Genomic DNA, 26,896 nt, shown 5'->3' on the forward strand with positions numbered 1-26,896 from the left:
AGGAAGGAAGGAAGGAAGGAAGGAAGGAAGGAAAGAAGGAAGGAAGGAAGGAAGGAAGGAAGGAAGGAAGGAAGGAAGGAAGGAAGGAAGGAAATGTTGCGTGACCCTTAGCAAGTCACTTAATCCCAATTACCTAACCCTTACTGCTCTTCTGCCTTAAAATTGATGCCTAGTATTGATTCTAAGAAGGTAAGGTGTTTTTTTTTTAAATACAGAAAACTTCTAGACTTACCTAAATCCTCTGCAATTAAATGAAATGGGCATGGTATGAAAATGAAATATCGAATGGCATCTTAGGGGGGTTATCTGAGAAAGGAGTAGGGGTTGTCCGACTACAGCTCTGTTGCTGTGAAATTCTAAAAATTAGTCTGTTGCCTTGTCTCCATCTCACCCTATCTTCATCAAATCTTATAGGAGTTACATAAGAAAGAGCTGAATCATTACCATGATTCTTTACATTTTCTCACCTCAAACTTTTCACCTTCAAGTTCTCAAACTGCTGAGCTCAGCTTTCCCCTTGGAGGATACTTCTCTAGCTTTTAAACCATTTAGTAGCCTTCTTGTCACTCTGCCAAGCCCTCCAGGAAGATGAATAGCAAAGACTCTTTCCTGTCTCAGTCCAGTCATTCTCTTTCAGATATTACTTTCTATAGAAACTGCTTTGAAAGCTATAAAAAATGTGACAGGCAGGTCATATGTCAGACTTGAGCTGAGCTCCAGCTGGTACCACCCACGAAATTAGAAGAGGAGATTAAGTTCTGTTTGTGACCCCATACAATCCAACTCAGTGTATGATCTTAAAGAAGGTGTGTATTGGGAATTGTGTCTCTCATTAAACCAGAGCTCCCCTAGACGGGGAATCTTGTCTCCCTAAGAAAGAGGCCAAAAGGAGACTTTTTTCTGTATTATTCATTTTTTAATGGAAAATTTTCTGAAATGAATTACATACTTTCCTGCCTTCTTAAACAGAGTATGTTGAATATAATTTGATTTTTAAGTGATGGTTCAAAATCACTAGCATACAGAACTATTTCTCCCACTCTAAACAAATATACTTCCTATGGCTTTACATTTTCTGTTTTCTTATCTTTTTAAAATGATCTTAAATATTAGAAATCAATATAACCAACTAAATTTGTCTCATAACTATTTTAATAAATTAATTTTAACAAATAAATAGCATATTTAGACCTTTAAATTTCCATCAGATTAACTTGTCTACTCATAGCTACTTATGTTTCCTCTTATATAGTTATAGAGCAGCAAGGGGCCTGGCTGCGGTCATGGACCATGCTGGGCTGGGAATCCAGGAACTCAGTCTCTTGAGCTCTAGTACCTTCCTAAACTCAAGCCCACTCCTTGCCTGACCTTAATTTATCTAGCCCCACCACGTGAGTATCTGGACCCATAATTTCCAATTATGAAATGGACCAGGACTCAATGGGAAAATAGAACCTGATGAAGCAGAAGCAATGGGACCCAAGACTTTGGGTTGTTGGGCTGATAATATCTTCTTTCTCTAGCTCTTTCTCTTTACAATAAATATTTATAAATTTAGTATAAAGTCTCCAAGATTAATTTTTATTTATTTTAGGAGAGAAGGGCACTCACATTTTGAGGAATCAGGAAAGAATTTGTGTCCAAAGAAGTGCTTGAGTTGTATCTTAAAAAAAAAAAAGTAAAGGATTCTATGAAGCAAGGGCAGAGCATGGGAAGAGTTCATTAAGGCATGAGAGATGGCCAAATACAAAGGCATGAAGTTGGAAGATCGAATGCCATGTGTTTTGGACCAGAGAGGACAGTTTGGCTAAAAATACTCCATACTTACTTTTCATTCTCTATGGGAATATATTCTATAGAGTATGAGAAGAAAAAGAATATACAGTCAAATTGGAAAAATTGGATGAGATAAAGCAATGAAGAGTTTTAAAAGACAGAGGTCTGTATTTTCCCTATTAGAATTTATTAAATAGAATAGTGTCATGGTCATAACTAAGAAAAATCATTGTTGACAGTTGTTTGGACAGGGGAATGACATGTGGAGAGACTTGAAGCCTCCAATTAGGAAACTGTAAACCCTAGGTGAGAGGTGATAGTTGTATAATTTGAAAGAAGAGAGCCAGATGTGAGAGATATTATGGAGGTAGAAATGGCAAGATCTAGCAACTGATTAGATAGATGGATAAAAAGGAGAGTAAAAGGTTGAGAGAGAGAAAAAAAGGTATGTATTCTGGAGATAGACTAATAGTAAGATTATTGACAAAAAAATGGAAGTTTATTGATGCGGACATGGTTGGGGATGTGACACTAAATGACCACACAAATGCAACTATCAATAATATATAAATAAGTCTTTATTGATCACACATGTTAAAACCAGTGGAAATGCACGTTGGATATTGGGGGGGGGGGGAAGGGTGATGAAAGGGAAAGTAAAAACAAGAATCATGTAACCATGGAAAATTTTTCTAAAAAAATAAAATATTTTTTAAAATGTGTAAGTTTAGCAGTGGACTGGGTTTGAGGGAAAATATAACTAGTTCTGTTTTGAATCTGCAGAGTTTGAGGAGTGATTAGACAAATGGGAAAAGAAAGAGAAAAGAGAATCATCATAAAACTCAGAAAATATTGTTAATGATACATGTAAAACCCAGTGGAATTGCATGTCGGCTTCAGGGCAGGAGAGTTGGAGGGGAGGGAAAGAACATGAACCATGTAAGCATGGAAAAATATTCTAACATAATTAAATAAATAAATTATTTCCCCCAAAAAGTATTGTTATGTGGTATCAAATTCAGGAAAGAAGTGTGAAAGGAGGACAAAAAAATAATCACATTTGATAATTTGTTAGAGAGGTTATTTGTAAATTTGGAAGAAAGAAGTTTCAGAAGAGTGATAAGATTGGAAGGAAGATTGCAATGGATTGAGCAGTGAATGACAGAAGAGGAAATAGAAAGACTACAAGAATAGGCAGCTTTTCCTGGGAATTTGAATGAGAAAAGGAACAGAGATAAGAATAGCCTGAAGAAATAGTAAGGTCCAGTGATGGTTTTTCAAGTATGGAGATTTGAGAATGTTTGAAGGTAATAAGGAAGGAAGCAACAGTCATGAAGAAGTTGAAAATTATGAGAGTTTAATTAATGAATTAATTAAAGAATTTATTAAGTATCTTCTATGAGTTCAAGTCCATTCTGGGACAATTGAGGAGGCAATCTACACAAGGGCACAAGAGACATGGAGAAAATACATTTCTTAAACACCTTCTATATACCTAGTACTGCGCCAAGTACTTTACAAATATTACTTCATTTGGTCCTAACAAAAATCCTGCGAGATAAGTACTATTACTATCCTCATTTTACAGTTTAATAAACTGAGGCAGACAGAGGTAAAGTGATTTGCCCAGAGTCACACGACTAGTAAACATCTTGGGCTATATGAACTTGTGCTTTCCTAACTTGGACCCAGCACTCTAACTATTGTACCCATATAGAGTATTTGGCATTAACATTAAAAAATCACCCTACTACTAGAGACTAGAGGAAAAAGAGGAGAGTGTGAGCAAATATAATAAAGGCTGTCGACATGGAATCTAGAGTTCCCAAACTTGTAGCTTAGTGAGGTATGATGAACCCCAAGTTTAGAAATAGTTTGTAGGTTGGAGACCCCCAAAGCTTGTGCTGGTTCCCTGTTCCCCTGAGAATCCACCCTGAAGGGAATCTCAGGCTAGCAGTTGCAGACTGAATAATGGACCCTAAGGTAAATGCTAAATACCCTTTTGTCCTAGGTAGTCTTGCCCATTGTATCAGAGACCCTTCCCAGGAAGACACAACTGGGCAAGAACTATCCTTTAGTATCCATTGTGTAAGCAGCCCCTTTCCCCTACACCCTAGCCTCTAGCTATGATCCCTTTTCTCTAGCTTGATTATATCCTGTCAGTATAATGTCTATCATCTCCTAGCCCCTAGATCTTCCCAAAAGGTATATAAGTTCCCCCAATTTCCTTTGTCCCTAGGAGTGGTCATCTAGCGCAGTGGCACTCCCAGGGGGATCAGGGAGCAGAATGAAGCAGTGTTCCTTTAGACTCTGCACAAGGCGTAGCTCTGCATAAGAGGCCAAGTAGCCCTCATCCCCCTTTCCCTTGATTAAAGAGTGGTTTTATGACTATTTAATAGTCCCACGTTTTTTCTAAGTTAAGAAGGCTTTAGAGATGAAGAGGAGAGGAGAAGAGACACGCCACTGCAAATGGACTCAATTCTCTCAGTAAGGTATGAGACAAGGTCTTCAGTTAAGAGTGTAGGCAAATGGGAAGTAAGGGAGATTTGGAATAGCTTCTGTGGGGAATGAAATTAAGAAGCAATTAGGGATCTATAAAAGAATTGTCTTGCTAACAGGAGAATCCAATTGAGCTATCCAACTGATAACAAATTTGTAGAATACCAGTCAGCTTGATTGTGTAACTTTCATAATATTCAGTGATTCAGTAACATTTCACAGCTAGTAAGTATTAGCAGAGGAAGAAGATGGTGAGAGTAATCCATCCAGGGCTAAGATTTGATAAGGCATGAATGGCAAGAGCAAGGAGAGTCAAGGTATTTGAGGGTCAAGGGGTTATGAAGTTGAATTGATTAATTATGAGGTTAAAATTGTCCAAAAAATGGAAACAAATCAGAATAAGACAAATGGTCTGAAAAAATATTGAAGTATGTGGGTATTGAGATAAGGATGAAGAATAGGTTTAGGACAGAGGAGGCATTGGTAGAAATGACTAAAGGTTATGATCAGAGACATAGAGGAATTCAGAGGTTTTTTTGGTTTTTTGGTTGTTGTTTTCTTTAATTAAAGAAGCAGAACAGTTGTGGGTAATACTAAGATCTACTTATATGTAAAACCCAGTAGAATTGTGTGTTGGCTACGAGGATGGAGGGGCATGGTTTGGGGGAGAAGGAAAGAACATAAATCATGTAACCATGGAAAAATATTCTAAAAAATAAATAAATAAAATACAACAACAAATACTGAGATCTACTGTATAATCATCCTTGTATAGCAAAGTTGAAGCCAAGCAGGAGGTCATGGGAGTTGGGAAGACTGAGAAATTGAGACCTTCGAATGTTCAAAGGAGCAGGAGTATAAATGTTGAATTCCCCTAATAGAAAAGCAAGAGTTGGGGGAAAAAAAAGACAGTAAAACCAGATGCTGAACTCTGACAAAGGAAGGAAAATTACCTGGGTGCCAAATGACAAGAGCTTGCTTGATCTGTATAGGGTAAAAACAGACTAATGAACTTCCAAAGATGACAGGTTGCTGTGTAGTAGCCATGAAGAGCAAGAAGTATTCCAGTTTCCTCTCCAGGACCAGTGTGTCAAGGGGAATAAGGGAGCATACCAGTGTTAAAGAGGATGTTCAGGAAAACTGTTGTGCAGAAGAAGCCAGGTCTTAGTAAGTCCAAGCAGATAGAAGGAGTATGAGAAGTCCAAAACTGAAGAAAGTTTATCCATTATGAAATGGAAATTCCAGAGGAAGCAGTAGAAAGGATAGGCAGACTTGGAGTAGGACATAGGTGAGGTAGGTTTGAAGAGAATGGGAAGAAGAGTACCAGAGGTGAGAGTTGAGAATAGTTTATCCTTATGTAGAAGTTTTTTAAATTAATTTTTACTTATTTCCATGAGTAAAAATCCATATCTTTGCCCTTCCTTTCCATCCCCTGCCAAGGGCCACCAAACCCCTTCCTGAATGACAAGGTCTCAGATGGGATCCTAGAATTGCAGAGCAAATTTTAGGGAGGATGGTTACCCCCATTCAAGATCCCCCCCCCCACCGTGTGATTCTTCCCTTATTAACATTACTGGAATTACTGTGATCAATATCCTTACTCAGCCCCAGGGAAATATAGAATAGTAAAGACCATTAATTAGAGCCCTTACAGACCCCCTACAGACTCCTAGGAAATCCCCATCTACATGTATTATTACAGAAATTCCCCTAAAAGTCACCCCATAGCAAACCAGCAATTAGTGAGTTAATGTTAAAAATCTTAAAGTCTCAGCAAACTCGCACCTGGATTTCTCACTCCCATGCACAGAGGTTATGCAGACCAAAACTGCTTCTGAGTTTCCCTAATCCATGATCCAGAATGCTAAATGGATAATGAGAATTGCCTCCCTGGAAAAGCTAGTATGCCCCTATTTCACTGGACCATTTTGATAACCTTGCAGACTAGCCAACATGTCAAATACATCTTTGAAAAGTATTGAATAATGAAAGGCTGTTATTGAAATAATATTTGGACCAGGTTATGATTATTGTTTCTTTGAAACTTGAATTATTTTCTAAATTGTGTAACAAATCAGTGTAGTGAATCACTTGATTAAATTATGTAGCTAAATAGAGCAAAGAATAATCATCCCTGACTTGATTGGTCAAAATGTAATCAACTATTGTGTTAAACTGTAATGCATGAATTGCACCTCATGGATGGACAGAAAGTACAATTTCCAGACCAGTTACTCCATGATGAACATTTCTTGCCAAGTTTTTGCATCCTTTGTATAATCAAAGAAAATAGAATAATTATGAAATGTCGATCAAATTATTTTGTAATTCAGTAGAAGTTAATGTATGACTTAATTCCATTATCTCTAAGAAAAGATGTATGTGAGAATGAAAATCATGCCAACATGTATGTAATCTTAAGAAAAGGGTATAAAAAATAAAACCAGCCCAAAGCTGAGCAGAACAGTCTTAGGGATACATGATTGAAACACAGACTGTACTCATTCATCTTAACACTCTGATGCTGTCCCACCACCAAGATTACCTGGACCTGTGGGAATCTGACTTCTGAAATCCCCCACCCTCAATTGAGAACAAAAGGAAAACAAAATCCATTACAAATTTGTATAGTCAATCAAAACAAACTTCCACCTTGACCATATCTAAAAACAATTTTTGTCTCATTCTGCACCTAGAGTCTTTCACCTCTCTATTAGAAGATGGATACCATGTTTTAATATCAAGCTTCTGGAATCATGGTTGGCCATTGAGCTAGAAAGAGTTTCTAATTCTTTCAAAATTGTTTGCCTTTACCATTGAATTGTTAATTAATATGTGAAATTATAGAATGGGTCAGGCAGAGCCAGTTCTTTAGGTACTTGCCAGGAAAATCCACAATGGAAGTGTGGCTATAATCATATTTTAATAAGGCACAGAGGTTACAGGAACAAAGGCAGACCGAACAGAGACAAATGGTTCAAAAAGGGAAAGAGGCTGACAGTATGGGAGCAGGGTAAGGTGGTGAAGACAGGCAGACAGCACTAGGGAGGAAAATAGGAAAGGAATGAGACATTTATGTAACTGCAAATCAGAGCTGAGAACTCCAGCTGCATGGACCCTTAGGAGATGGAAAGGGTGTGTGTTTGTGTATGTGTGTGCAGGATTTAAGGTCTCATTTTTATAGGTTTTGGGGGGGAGTGACAGACTAATTTATCTATGCCCCCTTGAGATTAGTTCGTTAACATATCCACATCATCTCAAAGTTATCAGTAATATTTGCTGTTCTGCAGATGTCTGGAACTTACCTGAGCTTTACATACTATAGGACCAAAAGGTCCTGACAGCAAAACCTAGACTGCATCCCCTGATTTAACACATATTTCCAGGATGTGGTTTTTGGTTAACATATGATACAGTGTGCAAATTATTCTCTTACAGTCTTTGGGACAATCTGTGCATGACTTTTAGGTTCCCCTTTGTATTTTTACTTCCAGTTTTTGTTACTTCATACTGGCTACTTAAAAATTTACTTACTCTACTGACAAGAAGAGAGGGTGGTATATGAGATGCTAGTATGAAATAAATGTTAATACAACCATCTTGCTGTCCTTGTATAAATCATTCCCTTGGATCTTTTCAAATCATTCTGCATCAATTCCTACAAATTTTTCCAGGTTTCTATGCAATCCTTATGCAAACTTCTTCAACATTTCTTTTTTTTTTTAAACCCTTACCTTCTGCTTCAAAATAAATACTATTGGTTCTAAAGTAGAAGAATGGTAAAGGGTAGACAATTGGAGTTAAGTGACTTGCCCAGGGTCACATAGCTAGTCCATCATTTCTTACAGTACAATAGTATTATCTCACATTTATATACCATAACTTGTCCATCCATAGTCTAATTTATGGGCATTTGCTCAAAATCCCATTCTTTGCCACCTTAGAAAGAGCTGTAAATATTTGTATACATTCATGAAGTTTATTTTACTCAGAACTAATCTTTCCCTTAACCTGTTCTCCCTCTTACCCTTTTCTCCCATCCCTTCATTCCCTCCAATTTTTCTTTTGAGTGAAATTTATTTCTGTACGCAACTGTATGTTTGTGTTTTCTTCCTTTCTTTGACCAGTTCAGATGAGAGTGAGCATAAAGTGTCAGCTATTCCTCCAGCCCCCTCTTCCTTATTTATAGTTTCTATGTGCATAGCCTGATTATTATATAATTTACCTAACCTTCATGTGGACAATGCTAATTGAGTCTCATCCAAAAAATTGATTGAAAGCTCTAACTCCATTGTGAGGGATAGAGAATATAATAATAATAATAATAATAATAATAATAATAATAATAATAATAATGTGGCTATAGATAGTTACTAACTAATATAGTAAGTTAAGGCAGGTAAGTTAAGCAAAGTGGGCAGGGGTTTTCAGGGAGGCTTTTTACCTTGATTAGTTACTAAGGAAGGGGTCATTTGTTTGGGCAGTTGTTGCCTGGTAGTTTCCGAGGACTGATGTCACTTTACCCATAGTCTGCTTTGGTCTGCGTGGCTTTACCTATGATTCACGCTCTTTGCCCACTGGAGTGGGGAAGGAATAAACAACAATGTAAATGGGATACTAAGGCTATGTGAAATGTTCTTTTCTACTCAGACATCTACAAAAGGCAGTGATTGTGGAAACTGGGCATTGTTTGAACCCAGTACTTTGTGACTGGGAATCTGAACCACCTTGCTATTCAGGGACCCCCCAATAAGACTGATGCAAGGAATTTTATCATAATTGTAAATCTAAGCCATGTGTATGTCTATTTTGAAAGGCTCATCATACTAATCAACTAGTTATTGTTTCCATGTTTTTTCAATTGTTTACAGTTACTTGGCAGGGTTTGTGGGACAATTCAGCCCACATCAACCTTTCTTTCTCTTTTCCTTTTCTCTTACTATAAAGACACAATAAAACCACTCCCAGGCCTGGTTTAATTGGGTTCCTTCTCTGACCACTGATGATGATGATGATGATAGGGTTCAGACGGGACACATGCATCATCTCCCCATATTATAATATAAACTGTTTAATTTTCATTAGTCTTTTATCATTATTCATTCATGTCTACCATTTTATATTTCTCTTCATTATCATATTTTGTGGTGCAATGAGGGGGCATACAGCCTAGCAGGCTTTGCTGCAGAGTTCTTCTGTCAGTTGATAAAGGGTTTTAGAATCTTGGGAAAGTCAGTTGGCCCTGGGAACTCGTGGAGAGAATCAGGGTCAATCTGAGCTCCTTCTTTGGATTGAAACCTGGCCTATATTTTGCAGCTTTTCCTTTAAAAATTGTTAGTTTAGCTAATTCCTTTGAATCTCCCTAGCCTTCCTTATTCCCATCTTCATTTTCCCTACCTGAATGTCTGAGAAGTTTGGAAAGGAGAGTAGATCTGAGTGTCAGTTTCAAATCTTGATAGTTTAGTCAAATAGGGCTTACCCTTGTTACAAACTTATCTATTGAATCATGTATCCAACTTTCCTACCCCTTTTTGTTACAAACCCTCCAGGGGCTGAGTAGGCTGGTCCCTACTCAGTCTCACATTCCTGTCTCCCTTCCCCCACCTGAAGCTTCTCTAGGTGGCTGTTGGGGTTACCTAATGTCCTCTATCCTTTCCATTTAACCCTAGGAAACAATAAACCCCATTTGTCTTTAATTAAAACCCTTTGGCTACTTCATTAGTTGATTAATAAGAGAGGGAGGAGGAGAGAGAGGAATAACATACTCCCTGGAGTTTGAGGAAGCTGGAGGTATCCATTTGGAGGAAATATAACTTCAATACTTCCTTCTAGTCCCTTCCTTAGTGAACCTGTGAAACTGACTAAAGCCTCAAGTCAGTTTCAAGCCATTCTTGGCTGGCTCTAACCTGGCTCTGTAAAAGTGTCCCTTTTACTTGAAGGGCTCAGTCTGTTTCCCTTCAGTGTTTTGTCTCTAACCTGAGTATCCAGTCTGTGTTTCCCTGCTGCTGTTGCCTGCCTTAGATTAACTCATCCTCTCCCTTGCAACTCTTTATACATCTGTGTTTATATTCCCTAAACTCAGACATTCCCTTACTTCTCTTATCACCTCAATTTACCACCTTTACCATTATACCTTCCTTATTCACTTTACTGCCTTAGGGATTCACAAACCTCTATCCACAGTGCCTATCATCTATTTCAACCATACCTCTGCCTTAATTTCCCTACTATCTAGCCTATTCCCTTGATTACCTCCAGCCTTGGGTCCCTTGCCTGGCCTTATTACCTATTCTAACCAGCTACTACCTATAGCCTAATCCATTTATTACCTCCCTGAAATATTCCCTTATTACATCCTGAAAATTCCCTTATTACAATATGAACCTCAAAGTTTCTTTGTAGCTTGATCTTTTTATCAGGAATGTTTGGAAATTCTCTGTTTCATTAAAGATCCATTGTTTTCCCTATGCCACTATGCTCACTTTTGAGAAGTAAATCATTCTTGGCTATACACCTATATCCTTTACCTTCTGGAATACTGTATTCCAAGTGCTCTATTTCATTATACTAATAGTTACGAAATCATGTGTGATTCTGATGGTGTCCCTGGTGTTTGAATTCTTTCTTTCTGGCTATTTAATAGTGGTTTTTTTTCCTTTGACCTTGAAACTCTAGCTATGATGTCCCTAGGAGTTTTCATTTTGAGATTTCTTTTATGAGTTAATCAGTGGATTTCTTCTTTTTCTTTTTCTTTTGATCTATAGTTCTAAGAAATCTAGGCATTTTTCTTTCAACATTTCTTGAAATATGATGCCTATGTTCTTTTTTTTTATCATGGTATGTTCAGATAGTCTAATAATTTAAAAAAAATTTTTTTTCTCCTCAATCTGTTTTCCAAGTTAATTATTTTTCTTCTTGCCCTGGTGTACGGCTTTTCCCTGGATGCTGAAGTATTCCACTCTCAGCTTGCTTCTGATGCAACCTATTCTCAGTGTCAGAAAACCTCCCTGTCTGTTTTCCTATGCTAAACCAGCCTGGACAAATGACTCACTGTAACTTTTTTTCTGTATTTTCTTATCCAAATTCAGTCTGGTGCATTTTCTAATATTGTTTGGAAGAGTTTTGTGGAGCAGAGCTTGACTGTACTCCTATATCTCTGACATCTTGGCTCCACCTCCCTTGGGTAACAGCTGGTTAATTCAAGGGCAGGGAAAGTAACAGGTGGTGAAAATTTGCTAGCCATTGGAAGAGTAGTGGGCAACAGATAAAGATCTCCAAGGGAAATGTTGTGGGACACTAGGCTCTGATCACTTGTCTGTTCCTCTCAGCTGATGGGGGAAGGAAGGAAGCAAGCAGGCAAGCATTTTTATCTACTGTGTCCAGGCACTGGGCTAAGTGATTTATAAATATTATCTTATTTGATCCTCACAACAATCCTGGAAGGTAAGTGCTATTATAACTCCCACTTTATAGTTAAAGAAACTGAGTCAAACAGAAGTTGAGTGGCTTGTTCAGTTAGAAAGTATCTTGAGACCAGATTATACTCATCTACTGACTAAAGGCCCAGTGCATTATCCAGCATTATCCACTGTGCCACTAGCCTTACCTGTCTCTAAGAAGGCAGAAAGTTTTATAGGGGCAGGAGGTACATATCCCACATATATTTCTTCCTTAAACATATTATTTTGTTCTATTGCATCAAAATATATATTAACATTTCCCTTATTGTTTGATATTTAGGTGGCTTCCAAATTTTTGCAATTATATATGTTATAAGGAAATAGTCTAATGGAATTATTGCAAGAAAGGGTATTACTTCTGTATCTTTTCTTCTCTATTGCTTTCTACAAAGATTCTACAAGTTTGCAATTCTACCAATAATGAATGAGTATATCCATTTCTTCATAAACTCTGTCAGCATTGAATTCTGTTGCTTTCAATGATTATTTTGTGGATATGAGTTAGTACCTAAATGTTGTTTCCATAAGGATAGATAGCTTGCAGTTTTGGTTCTTCTGAGGACATAATGTTCTATGATTCATATAATTGTTAGGAAGATGGCCTTTGGCAGCAGAGAGCAGCTGGTGATCATTAAAAGCACTTTATATTTTTTCAGATGTAACACAACCTAATTTTCTTCTCTTAATCATGCTACAGGAAGCTGTCTCCTCCCTCCATTTATAGGGCCAGTTTTGCCTAAATTAGTGACAATAGGTTGTTTGGAATGAGTTTAAATGTTAAATTTTAAATCTTCATTTCACTTTGGTCATTACACAAGTTAATTAAGAACATTAATGTTTCCAAATGCACCCTAAGGAGAAAGAAATGCTTTTAACCTGATCATATTTTTTTAAATAATAATCAAAGTTAAAAAAGTTTACTGATAGAATTGTCTTGATAATTAAGCATAAGCTAGGATAAAGAGGTATAGTATTTTATTACAATAATGAAATTATATAGATGGCATAAACATGAGCTATGCCACCAATGGATCACATTTTAGTTCATTTAGGGAAATGGTTTACCTCAATTCACTTCCTGTTACTTATTCCAAGTAGAAAGTGAGCTCATCAGTTTTCTGGGAATTGACAAAGCAAAAGGATAAGTCAGTGATCTAGATAAGTGCTAAACCAAGATACCTAATGGGGCTAAAGAGAGTTCAGTCTAACTGCTATGAAGGATGGAGGAGTACTGTAGAAGTTCTCAGTCACTGTCTGCTGGTCAGGAAATCCCCAAAAAGGTTAATAAGGAAGGAAATTGAATGAGAGACATCTGGGAAGGATCCCAGTAGGGACTTTCCCAAATTCAAGTCAAATTTTTTTTGTTGAAGCAGTCATTGGGGCATAGTCATTACAGTGCAGGAAGGGAAATACAGATGCAACCTGATGAGAGGATCAAACAGGATCATTTATCAATTTGCCAGGTTCGGCAAGTAACCACCAAGGGTCCAAAGGAAGTCTATAGAGTAGAAGCAATGGAAAGGACATTTATCTGAGGATTGCAAGGAGATGATTACTTTTTGATCCTATCTAACCCATGCAGGAGTCTTAGCTGGCTCTGACAAAGAAAACAAAAAACAAAAAACTTTAAGTTGATTATAAAGGGGTAAGGAAAGAACAATGAGAAAATGAAAATTTAACCTTCTTTTCCCAAAATCTAAGTCAGGAGTTTTATACCAATCAGGAATATTGACATCTGAAAATATAAATTTTTTTATGGATATGTAGTTAAAAGATCTGTGTTTGAATTAGAGAAGTGTTGGAGCTAGCTTATAATCAGACACAGGCCAATTGTCCAGTTTTCAGTATGAATACTTATATGTCAAAAGTTGTCAAAGGCTCTGAATCAAGGCTTGATTTATTGCTTTATTGATTCTCTAGATTTAAGAAAGTATTGGAAAAATTGTTAATAATGCAAATTAAACTTAAAAGTCTGTCCTGTGTACTTTTTTTTGTGAGGAGAACTTGTTATTAAGACATTAACCAGCACACTTATCTTGAATCTTTAAAATCTACTGTATATAGCACAAATTCTGTGATCTTAGCAGCACCTTCTAGAATTGAATAACTGGGTTTGGGGGGCAGTTTGGGGGCTCAGTGGATTGAGAGTCAGGCCTAGAGATGGGAGATCCTGGGTTCAAATATGGACTTATATACTTCCTATCCATGTGACCCTGGACAAGTCATTTAAACTCCACTGCCCAGCCCTTACTGCTCTTTTGCCTTGGAACCAATGCACAGTATTGATTCTAAGATGAAAGGTAAGGGTTAGATTAAAAAATTAATTTAAAAAAACAGAGTACTAGACTTGGATTCAGAAGACCTTGAAACTGGGCTAGCAGATATGATTCATATAATTGTTAAAAAGATGGGCTTGGGGGCAGCTGGGTAGCTCAGTGGATTGAGAACCAGGCCTAGAGACAGGAGGTTCTAGGTTCAAATTTGGCCTCAGACACTTACTAGCTGTGTGACCCTGGGCAAGTCACTTGACCTCCATTGCCTACCCATACTACTCTTCTGCCTTGGAGCCAATATACAGTATTGACTCCAAGACAGAAAGTAAGGGTTTAAAAAAAAAAAAAGATGGGCTTTACAAAATTGGGAGAACATTATACACAGTAACTGAAACATTGTGGGACAATCAAATATAACTGACTTTGCTATTAAAAGCAATACAATGATGTGGGACAACACTGAGGGACTTATGAGAAAGAATGCTATCCACATCTAGAAAAAGAAATGTGGGAGTAGAAATCCAGAAGAAAATATATGATTTATCATTTGTTTATATGGGTATATGATTTGGGGTTTTGGTTTTAAAAGATTACTCTATTACAAAAATGAATAATATGGAAATAGATTTTGAGTGATAATATATGTGTAACCCAGTGGAATTGCTTGTTAGCTCCAGGAGAGGGGAGGGAAGAAGGGAAGGAGACAACATGATTCATGTAACCATGGAAAAAATTTTTTAATAAAATAAAATAGCTATTAAAAAAAAAAAGATAAATTTTGGCAGCAGGGAGCCCACCCTATGAGCGACTTCAGTTCTCAAGGCCTTGGTTCCCTGTAAATGAAGGTGGATAGGTTAATGATTTCTGATATCCCTTCCATCTTTGAAATCTAGGAAGTTTTTTGTTTGTTTGTTTTGCTTGTAGAATGGAATCAAAAGATTATTGTTGGGAGCTGTTGGGAACTGAATTTAGATATTACTTAGCCTTATCTCCAAATTTTTACAGATGAGGACACTGAGATAGGAAGCTTAAATAGTTTGTAAGAGGTCACTCAGTTAGTATGTGGCAAAAGAATTTTCAGAGAACAGAGGAAACCAATGCCCCCTCCTGCCAAGTTTACTCTTTTCCCTCTCTGACCTCAGTCTCCTCAGTGGCTGAAGGGATCAGGGGCAGAAAACAACCAAATTAGAATATGTATAGTAATTTGTGGGAAGCCAATAAGAGAATAGATAAAAATCTAAGACCCCTCTTTTGACCCCTTTTATGATCCATACCTTTTCTTATTGGAAAAACATTATAGACTTATTGAAAAGCTTTGAGTCCTTAGCAGACCAACAGCTACTGAGTTAACAATTTCTCTCCTTCATAATTAAGAAGCCTGAACTATAAAAAATATATTACCTAGACAATCAAGGCCAGAGACAGACAAAGCTAGACAAGACTTTATCTGACCAGGTGCAATCCTGTAAATCAAGAGTATAGGACTCAATATGTTTAGGATATCTATGAAATATATTTCTGCTCCCAGAATTAACCTACTAATTGGTGGTTGGAATTTGGTCTTTGACTCTGGACCTATATTTTTAGACTTTAATGGATTTTGTATAATTTGTAACCCCTTCACAGCTGTGATTCTTTCTCTGTGCTCTTTGTGTGAAAGTGGTATTTATTAAACTCCTTGGCAAGTTGGAGCAGTTATGAGCTAAGCATTTAGTCTGACTGTTCTCATTCAATCCAACACCACTAAACGCCACTCAGGACCCCCAGAAATATAGAGCTGGATCTCTATAGTAATTTTCCATTCCTATGGAACTAGTGCCCCTTACTGCAGCCTCTCTTTAGCTTAGTGAAAGGAGAAAAATAATAATGTGTATTCTCTATTGCAGTTCTTTCCCTTTCCTTACTGAACTCCCATCAGACCATGGGGCCCATAGAATCATAGATGCCAAGCTGGAAGGCACCTTGTTGTCTGACCTCCTTATTTTCAGAGGAGAAAACTGGCTTTCTAGACAATCATGGGAATCACTTAACTGATATGTTAGCAAGCCCCTGAAAATCTATGGAATAGAGCTATGAAAAATTGCTCTCATGAAATCAAGAAAGAAATGATCTTTCCTCCAAATCCTTTTGTGGTAGCAATTTTGTTTCTCAGATCTGAGCTCCCTGCTCTCTGCCCTCAGTGCCTGGTCTTGCTCTCCCCACCAGCATCCAGAATCCTAGCAGCCCACTCTTCCATTGAATAAATATCTCCCCTCAATAAAGCTTCACTTCCTCTCTGTTCTGATGCTGGCCCGTGCTATTGTTTTGTCTAGTGTTGTTCACCCTCCTAACCCTTACAATTCTCTCCCTGGAGCAGCCACCCAGGGCTGGGGCCAAGGAATTCAGCAGCATCCCCCCCCCCAAGCTTTTGACTAAGAGAATGCAGAATACAAGGGCAGAATCAGCAGAATCACCCCAAGGTCAGGTTCTCCCCAGACACAAGGTTGTGATGAGGAGTCTTGTTCCCCTTAAGGCATTTTTTTTTCCTAGCAACAAAAGTGGGAGATAAGAGAGATGGATGACTTTCCCTTTGCTGGACTGCAGTATTCCAAACTTCCTGAGTTGACATTAAACCAGACACAAAGAAACAAGGCTATCTGTGGTCGCTCTCAACTCTACCTTCAAATGATTTTGATGGAAGTGTCTCCTTCTCAGAAGGCTAGGATTCCCTTTTACTTTGACTTCCCAGCTCTCAGCCCTCAGGCTCAGATGGACCTCATTCTTCCCAGGCTTCTACAACATTCCCCAAAGGTAACCAGCTGCCTTCTGCTTAGAGATCTCCAGTTGCTCTTTGGTCTTTTCAGTCAAGTCTGGCTCTTTGTAACCCCATTTGGGGTTTTTCTTGGCAGATCCTGGAGTGGTTTGCCATTTCCTTCTCTGGCTCATTTTGCAGTTGAGGAAACTGAGGCAAACAGAATTAAATCACTTCCCCAGAGTCACTTGGTTAGTCTTTGAAGCCAGGTTTGAACTCAGAAAGATGAATCTTTCCTTGCTTTATGCCTGGCACTATCCACTGTGCCACCTAGTTGACCCCAATGTTTATTAGTGACCCTGAACATTTCTAAGGCACAGGAGCTACCTCTTCAAAGTAATCCCCTGATGGGGGCAATTCACTAGTTTTCCACTTTGAGGTAGCTCTAGTTCATAGATGTTTTTCTTTGTATTAAAAGTAAATTTACCTGCTTTGAACCCAATTGCTTCTAATTCTATCCTGTGGCGTCAAATAGAGCAGCCTATCTAATATTTGATGACAGCCATCATATCCCTTAACATTTTTGCCTTTGCAGGCCAAGCATCCCAAATTTCTAGAAATGATCCTGATAATGTTATGAATGCAAATTAATTCAAGGCCATTTACCATCCAAGATCGTCTCACCCAGACACCTTCCAGCTTATTAGTGATTTTCCTAAAATGCAGAACATTCATGTGGTGATTTAACTAGGGCAGAGTACATCAGGACTGTCACCAAATTAGTTCTCTCTTATTTAGCCTAAGATTACATTAGCAGTTAAGTGGCCCACAGGAATACAAAGCTGAGCTTTGAATCAAGAAGTCCTGAGTTAAAATCTAGCCTTAGACTTTTTTATTTGCTGAGGTCACCTCTGTGTATATACCACCTCTATCTTATCTCAGTAAAGTTAGTTTTTTGGATCCAAGGATAAGACTTTATATTTATTCCTATAAAATTCTATCTTGCAATTCTATCTCCAAAATTTTCTCTATTGGGTTGGATGTTGACTGTCCTCTTAACTGTGTTTATTATACCTCCTCCAAAGTGTGTGTCATCTGCAAATGCATTAAACTTGCCTTTATCCAAGTCATGGATAAAAATGTTGACCAGTACTGACCTTTTTCTACAAAATGAGAGTAAAGGCCTCTTTGAGCTAAAAATCCTATGAGCCTATGAACTTTGGGCAATGAAAGTCAATGCCCCTTTTGTTGTCTGAAAAGATTTTATGACCTGCAAAAGCATTTTGTTTGTGGCCACCTATTTGCTGAGGTCACCTTTGTGTGTAACCAGCCAACCTCTGATAAAGAGAGAAATGAGAACTTGAAAAAGAGAGTCACCATATTATAGGCCAATCTAGAACTGATGAGAATGACTCTGGGGTCTCCTAGTCCCAGGACTCCCCCAGCCATAATGGAGCCTTACAAAGTTGATCAGACAGGGTAGGAAGAAAGGATCATAGAGAGGCAGGATAGATGACTATCCATGAAGCCAAGAAAAGCCAGTGGGCCGACTGGATGATGGTTTCTTTCTGCTGCTTCCTTCCCAACTGTTTTTTTTTTTCTAATTTTCAGAAAGGATCAATAGAGAACACGTTTCCCACATACCTACGGGCTAACTCTAGTTTCCTACAGACACATGCTTCATTGCCTTGGTAGGGTGGGACTGATGGCTGGGTTCTGGAAGAAGGACACAAGCAGAAGCAAAGAACAATCTTTCCAGTAAAAGCTGTTGACTTGATGTGACTGAAGCTGCACCAAAAAGACCCTTCTCCTATACTCACAAAGGACAGAAAAACTAAAGGAAGCGGGGTTGACCTCCTCCATATTGTCTCTCCAAGTTGGAAGCCAGAAGTGACCAAAGTGACTTCAGTACCTAAAGAGACTCAGCTACTGGAGGACTGTGTCCAGAAAAACTGAAGAGACTTGAAGTCTCAGGCCAGCCAACTTCCTACAGAAGCTGACTTTGGGACTGGGCTTACACATAGTTTCCCAGTCACTTTTTAGTATGCTAGAAATTCCACCATTAAAATGGATTCCTTTGAATTATAAGTTTTCTGGGCTCTAGAAGTCTTCTGTCATCTGTCAAAATATAAATCAAAGTCACCCCCTAAATCAGTTATTCACCAAGTCCTAACTCAATTGACAACTTCTTCGTAGAGAGAGGAGCTTCTTGTTATCATAGGATAGAGAATCTGGAAACAGACAAGACTGGGGAAGACCAAAAAAAAGAGGCAGAACCCCAAACCCAATTCTCCCACTAGTAAGCAGTCAGGAAAGCAGAGACAAAAAATACAAAGCTTCACATTGGATGGGGCTGTACCCTGGGTGAATTGTGACCTCTGGTGGTGATCCCTTTTCTCTACAGCCCAAACTTGCTGTCTGGTTCTGTGATGGTTCTAGCACTTATGCAGAATTTTAAGAGTAACCGTCCTCTCTCATGACCTATGGAACCATATAGGAATGTCCTTCCCCCATATGCTCACTGCCCCATTCCCATTCTGTTATGTGAAAGGATGAGAGGGAAAGGGAAATCATGCTTTCCCAACGGCTACCCCTGGGATCCAGGACACCTGGCTCCAGTAGGCTCTCCAGTTTGCAGGACCCTCCCCCCTAAATCCAAGAATTTGAAAATAAAACCCAAATCCAAAGTAAACCCACCAGGGGAATCCTTGAACTTTTTGATACCCTGAGAGTCCTAAAGAAGGGGTCCTGGATAGGAAGCACCTCCATTGTTTGTATGAAATAGGTATTCTCCTGAGCATCTACTTCCTATTCATTTAGTAATCATCATCATAATAACAGTGATTGCTTTGGAAAGAGGATCCTCACTGAACCATTGTTATTCAAATCAATGGATATTTTTTGAGTATTTTCGAGCACCTCGATGAATTCACTGTTTTCCCTCTGCTTACTGAGGCAGCTGGTGGAATGGTGAGCCTGGAGTCTGGGAGTCCTGAGCTCAAATTCATTCTTCTTATCCCATGTTTTGCATGGTGCTAGAGGCCTATTCTGCCTAATTTCTGCACTAGGTGGCAGGGCAATGGGGCCGATATAATAAGTTGGGCACAGGGAGTTGGGATGATAGAAGTAACATACAAGTGAACTTCATTGAAATTAGTGAGTTCTTAAAGTGTTGTATGAATTCCAGGTTTTTTGTGACTTTTATGAAAGTTAGAGCCTAGACTCTGGGCCTTTTTGTGCCATATAATTTCTGGTCTATACATGTGCCTCCAGTTAGAAAGGAATATAAGTCAGAAAGAGATACAGGACTGAGTTTTCTTCCAATGTCTAGCTAGACTTACTTCCATTCTTTCTTGTTTCTTACATCTATTTCTACTCTAATAATATTGTGAAGGCATGTTTGGGCTGCTAACCTGTGGTAGTGATGTCCCACAAATCCTGCCAAGAGGTTGTAAATAAGCAAAAACAAGCAAACAAACAAAAAACCATGGAAACAATACCTAGTTGATTAGTATGGAGCCACCTTTCAGAGAAGACATATGAGTTGCTTAGATTCACAATTATGAGAAAATTCCTCACATCAGCCTTTAGATATAACCAAGGCCCTTGTTTGGGGGTCTCTGGATAGCAAACACAGATGGTTCAGCCCAGTCATGTAAGAGAAGGTTCAAAGGATGCTCAGTTCCCACAATCTTTGCCCTCCTTTAGAATCTGCACAGAATCAAGCAAAAGTAAACTGAAGTGGGCAGCTGGGTAGCTCAGTGGATTGAGAGTCAGGCCTAGAGACAGGAGGTCCTAGGTTCAAATCTGGCCTCAGACACTTCCCAGCTGTGTGACCCTGGGAAGTCACTTGACTCCCATTGCCCACCCTTACCACTCTTCCACCAAGGAGCCAATACACAGAAGTTAAGGGTTTAAAAAAAACAAAAACAAAAAGTAAACTGAAGTTACCAGGGGTGCTTAACACATCTTTAGCATACCATTTACAATGAGGTTTTTTCCTCCCCTTTGGGCAAGCATTCTCCCTGCCTTCTGGCTCTTGGTTGGGCCATTATTCACAGAGGGGATCAATAAATCTTGAGATTTGTTTCTGCTCAGCAATCTCTGATCAGTTTGATGAGAAGCTACACCCTCCCTATCTGAATCAAGCTGATGAGATTATTGATACTCATCCTGTTTTCAAAGGGGACCAATGACAATATGAGGAGATAAATTACTCCTGAATTGGATTTAAGCTGGGCCGAGTTGCACAATGTCCTGGGCCTTACTCTGTCTTCTAGAGTCATCAAAGTCCAGCAGCAAGACAAAAGTCAGGACAACTGATGATGGCCCAAGATACAGTGGATGACCTTGGCATCTTCAATGACTGAGCAAACTCCAAGTGGTCCATACCATCTGCTTCAACCACCTAAATGGCTGTTGGAATAAACCCTTCTCATCTGTCCATTCCACAGGGATAAGTACATTGAATAGACATCCCCCTAAAGTCACCTATGGGTTTGAAGCTTGTTGGTCACCTTCAGTCTGGTTTAGCCTTTCTGCCAAGACAATTTTACTGGAGTGTGGCCACTCCAAATGTTATGATTTCTTGGAGCTTTTATGTCAACTTGTACAAGTTTCACAGGGACCCAATTCATTTGACCGTTTGAAGGAGACTAGGTCAGTGCTAGATGGTCATCTTATTCTATACGTACATCTGACACACTTCCCCTGGCCTTCTAGCCTTCTTGGGCTTATTAAAATGTCACACTTGATTTTTAGATCATCCCTCATTTGGAGTATTTTCTCTATCTTTACATTCTCTACACAATTAGGGTCTTATCTAGCTCAGTTCTTTGTTTCATCTTTTATTCCTCCTCACTTTCTTCCTAATACTTCTGGATTACTCTAACCTCTACTCCCTCTTTCAAGGAATGGAATATCAATTTGGGAAGAGGTAGCCTAAGGCTAAAAGGTTTTAAGTATATTTTGTGACTTTATTTTTGTGTATATTAATGTAGGTCAGACTTTATTCTAGAAATAAGAGTTAAAATTTCTGCTATTGAATAAAAGGTGAAAGATTAGTCACCAAAGGTGGATGAGCAGCCCTGAAAAAGATTTAGCAAGTCTTTACACCAGAGATACAAATCCTCCCTAAACAACCCATACACCCCAAAGAGATTGTAGAGCTTTGTCAGATTACCTTCAGGGAATTAGTTATATTGTGCCCTAGTCCCTTGCAGAGATGGCATAGTAAACACCCCTGATTGGCCACTAACTAAGAGTTTTTCTCCAAGATGACTGGTAACTAAAGATCAAGAAACTGAATTTTTATTGGAGTAGCCACTCCCTCAATTTGTTTTTAAAAATTGAGCTGTGATTATTCTGGAGCACCTGTGAGCACTTTGCACTTTATGCAAGGGGCGGAAATAAAAACTCTTCTATTCTTGATTCCCATATTAAACATTTGTCATCCATCGTGAAATCTGGACACCTCAGTTTTACCCCCCCCTCCCCTTTGAGAAACCTCAGTACCAGGCACACTTGTTTGGGGTTAAACTGTTTGGGAACTCTGGTGTGGGTGGGACTTGTGGACATAGTCCCAATGTTGAGCACCTTTATTTGTTTTAGAAGCTTCTCCCATTGTATTACAGTCCTCTCTCCAGAAGCCCAGCTCTTAGTTTGACCCTTTCCTTTGTAATTGTTATAGTTGAGCTCCTTGATACCCCTGAGGCTGGCTGCAACCTCTTTTCATCCTGCTTGCAGTTTGTCTATGCAGGCTTGCCATACCAAGTTCTCTAGAGGGTATAAAAGACCCCCAAGTTCTGTTCCTCTTCAGAGGTGGCATCTAGCACAGTACCTTCTACAAGAGATACATCCCCAGAGTCCCCAGGGTGTAGGCCCTGTATAGATCTTGGCATGGGGCTCTGTGAGGCAACCGAATATTAGACCTACCCCTATCCTGATTAAAGACATGGGTTTTTCTATCTAATAGTTATGTGTTTTTTCCAAATTAACACATTGAATCCTGGTGTGTGAGTTAGAGAAAACATTATGGATAAATCATATCTTTTTTCTTTTCTTTTGTGTTTTTGTTTTCCTTTGTGTTTTGAGTTTCTTTTGTGAATATGAAATCCCCAACTCCCCCCCCTTATGATTATTTTAGTATTAGCAATTTTCTTCATTTAGTCAAGATGTGATTCTAGCATAATTCAGCCCAAGTTAAATGAATGTTCTTAAGTGAATAAGTCAAGTCAAATGTCAGATGTGACTTTCTTAGTGTCATTATTGCAAGAATAAAGTGCATACTTGTCCTAAAAATAAAATATATCAGTTACCACCCAGAGCGACATGCTGCATTTCACTTCCTTTTCTTCTGATTTAGCATGAGTTAGGCCACATGTCTTGACCTGTTCTTGTAGAGCTGAATATGTCTGTTCTGATGTTATTCGAGTTTTGTTAACGTATATTCTGTGTCTGTAGGAGCTTCAGTTTGGGGGTATAAAAGGAGGCCACTTACAAGCTTGGGGCCTTTCGTCTTGACCAGAGTCCAGCTTTATTGTGAGACCAGCCCTCTTTCAATAAACCTATTTTGAACAACGATACATGTATAACACAGTGGAATTGCTTGTTAGCTCAGGGAGGAGGGGAGGGAAAAGAGGAAAAGAATATGAATCATGACACCATGGAAAAATATTCTAAATTAATGAATTAATCAATAAACTTTTTTTTTTTGGCTTGGAGACTTTGTTTTATTTTTTGGCATCTCTGCAAATAAAAATTTTGCTACATCTTTAAAAATCCTGGTCAGGCCACCCTAGTGCATCTATCAATGATATGAAAATAGGTCTTGATCAATGACACATGAAGAAACCAGTGAAATACCCGTGGTGGGGGGAGCTGGGAGGGTGGAGAGGAGAGTAAGAACATGAATCATGTAACCATGGAAAAATTTTTTCTAAAAAACAAAATTTAAAAAGTAAGATAAAATAAAAATAAAAATCCGGGCCAGGGAATAATGAGGCCAAAAGGTGGGTAAAATGTTCCCTTGAGGATCAGGTTTAAACCTAGTCCATGAGGCCAGAGTCCTTGAGGGGCCCTGGGACATGGGGTATTTCTTCAAGAAATTATGATTTTATTACTATAACTTTTCCTTCCACTCACCTAGATCATAGTCCCGCTCATCCTTAGTAGATAATCTTTGTGAGTCACTGTGGCTGAAGAAATAAATTACCTGTGGAAACCTACTAGACAAGAGCCATTTTGAATTTATCTATATCTATACTCAAAATCCACACTAAAAGCCTTTTCAGCTTGGGAGGACCAACTAACACTTGCTTATCATTGGCTAAACCTACTTATTGAAGCACTCATGAAAAACTGAAACCATCATAATGTTGCCCGGGTGAAAATATGGCAGCACTGGAAGCAGTTTACAAACCCGTCTCACAAAGGCGGAAGCAAGATTTACTGAAGATCCCGCGTGTTCTGCAAAAACCGTTCGCTGGGGACTACACCCCCCAGCATTCTCTATTCTCCCAGGCTTCCCTTCTTTCTGCGTCCTGGTGTGGGATTGGTCTAGAAATGGACCAATCCCGAGCAGGGGAGGGACTTTTGGCGGGAGCGCCTTTTGGCGGGAGTGCAGGGAGGTTGCTGGAGCTCCAACGTTTTTCCTTGGTTAGTACTCCTTTATTAAACACTACAAATTATTTGCAGTATTCGTTGTTCTTTATTTTTTTTCTACACAATCCCGTTGTTTTCCTTCTGTCAAAGGATCAGGCCTTTGTTTTTCCATCCTTCATTTAGCCTAAAGATATTCTTAATGAAATAATAATTATGGACCAAATTTTACTTAAGATCAAAATGGGTTTAAAAAAAAAAAAACTAAACAAAACCCACTGAAATCCTATAAAGTCAAAATGCAATTCCCAAAGAAAGATCTGACAGAACACAATTATAGAGCCCCTGAAAGGGTGTACTTTTCATCCTTCCAAGGTATATTCTGTTGTAAACCCTTGAAGAAGAGAACCAAATGCTAATGCTTTTCTTTTATGCAGCATTCTAACTCATGTATATGGAGAGGAAATAAGGGTTTGAAAGGCCAGATTAAAATAGGAGATGTGCTAGAACTGTGAATGTGAAATCCCATACCCCCCCCAAATTCTGTAATAATTCTGTAATATTTTATCTCTATTCTGTTCTGATATTGTTCTCCCATGATTTACTTCTGACCCTATTCACATTAGGCTGACTAAGCTGTAAGTCCATCTCCTGCCCTGTTATGATTCCGTACTTTTCCTACAATAGGCCAAAGGCCTGGGCCCAAAGCCCATGCTAATTTTAGCTCTGTAACTGTTCTGAACAACCTACCCTTATGTTGACCTCTGCTGGATCATCACAGCACGCAGAACATATGTGCTAAAGGCGGAGGTAAAGGACTGACAGCCTTCTATAGGGAGCTAACCCCCTATTTGGTTTTGGGGTCCTGAGTGGTATTGGTGGCTTAGGATTGTTAAGGCAGGAGAAAGAAAATGAGTACAACCAGACTAGTGGTTAGCCCATGTTGCTCTAACGCTATGGGATTTGGACTTTATTTTATACTGGTTTCAAACAAAGAACACAAAGAAAGAGTAACAGCTGTGAAGGAGTTACAAATCATACACAATCCATTAAAGTCTAAAAAGTAGAGATATGGGTGCAAGGACAAGGGCCAAATTCCAACCACCAATTAGTAGGGGTTTACTTCTGGGAGCAGAAATAAATTTCATGGAGATGTTTACTAATTGCGTTCTGCCTTGATTTACAGATCTGCACCTGGTCAGATAGTCTGGACTAAATTGTCTGGCTCCAGTCCTTATCTAAGTAATATATTTTTTAGGGTTTAGGCTTCTTAATTATCAAGGAGAGAAATTGTTAACTCAGTAGCTTCTGGTCTGGTTATGGACTCAAAGCTTTCCAATAAGTCTATAATGTTTTTCCAATAAGAAAAGGTATGGATCATAAGAGGTGTCAAAAGAGGGGTCTCAGATTTTTATCTATTCTCTTATTGGCTTCCCACAGCCTTCAGTGGCATTAGCTAAGTGACACTTGCCATGGTAGGGACCAAGTCACACTGGGCAATTTAGTTGAGTCAAATGGCACTAAACTTCTGACATCACCTCTGCAAAAAATACCATAGAAGAAGTCCAATCTCAAGGCTAGTCGTCTTCTGGTGCTAACTGGAAGCTGGATTTGTTGTGAGACCCTATCCCTCTCTTGATAAACCTACGTCTTTTTGGCTTGGAGACTTGGTTTTTTTTGGGGGGATCTTGGCTAATAAATTTTCGCCACAGAATAAATAATGCTTTCAAGATATTCTCACCACAGCAAAGGAGGATGTAACACTGATGTTTCTATGTATGCTGCAGTTGGGAAAAATACATAAAACTGAAGAAAAAAGGTAGGGTTGTTTATTTTTTCCTCTCCTGTTGCTTTTTTGTTTGTTTTTTTTTGTTTAAAGAAGAATAGTTTTGGGGCAGCTGGGTAGCTCAGTGGAGTGAGAGTCAGGCCTAGAGACAGGAGGTCCTAGGTTCAAACCCGGCCTCAGCCACTTCCCAGCTGTGTCACCCTGGGCAAGTCACTTGACCCCCATTGCCCACCCTTACCAATCTTCCACCTATGAGACAATACACCGAAGTACAAGGGTTTAAAAAAAAAAAAAGAAGAGTAGTTTTGGGGGGAGGGGTAGGAGTAGTTCCTTTAAAAAGTACTCTAAGGGGCGGTTAGAGTCAGGAGGACCCAGGTTCAAATGTGGCTTCAGATATTTCCTAGTTTTGTGTGACCTGGGCAAGTCACTTCACTTTGTTTGCCTACCCCTTGTCCTTCTGTCTTAGAGTTTTGATTAATACAAAAGATAAAGATTGAGGGGGAAAAAAGTAGAAGAAAGGTGCTCCAAAGCACTAGAAGACAAACTTGCAGTTGACATCAGAGGGGTTTAGCATCTCTTGTCTGTCTTTCTTTCTTTCTTTCTTTCCTTCTTTCCTTCTTTCCTTCTTTCTTTCTTCCTTCCTTTCTTTCTTTCCTTCTTTCCTTCTTCCTTCCTTCCTTCCTTCCTTTCTTTCTTTCTTCCTTCCTTTCTTAATTGTCATATCTCTTTATTTTCACTATATAGTATTTTGCTTCATTATCACAAAAGCTCC

This window comes from Gracilinanus agilis, chromosome 2 (assembly GCF_016433145.1).
Source record: "Gracilinanus agilis isolate LMUSP501 chromosome 2, AgileGrace, whole genome shotgun sequence".
NCBI lineage: Eukaryota > Metazoa > Chordata > Mammalia > Didelphimorphia > Didelphidae > Gracilinanus > Gracilinanus agilis.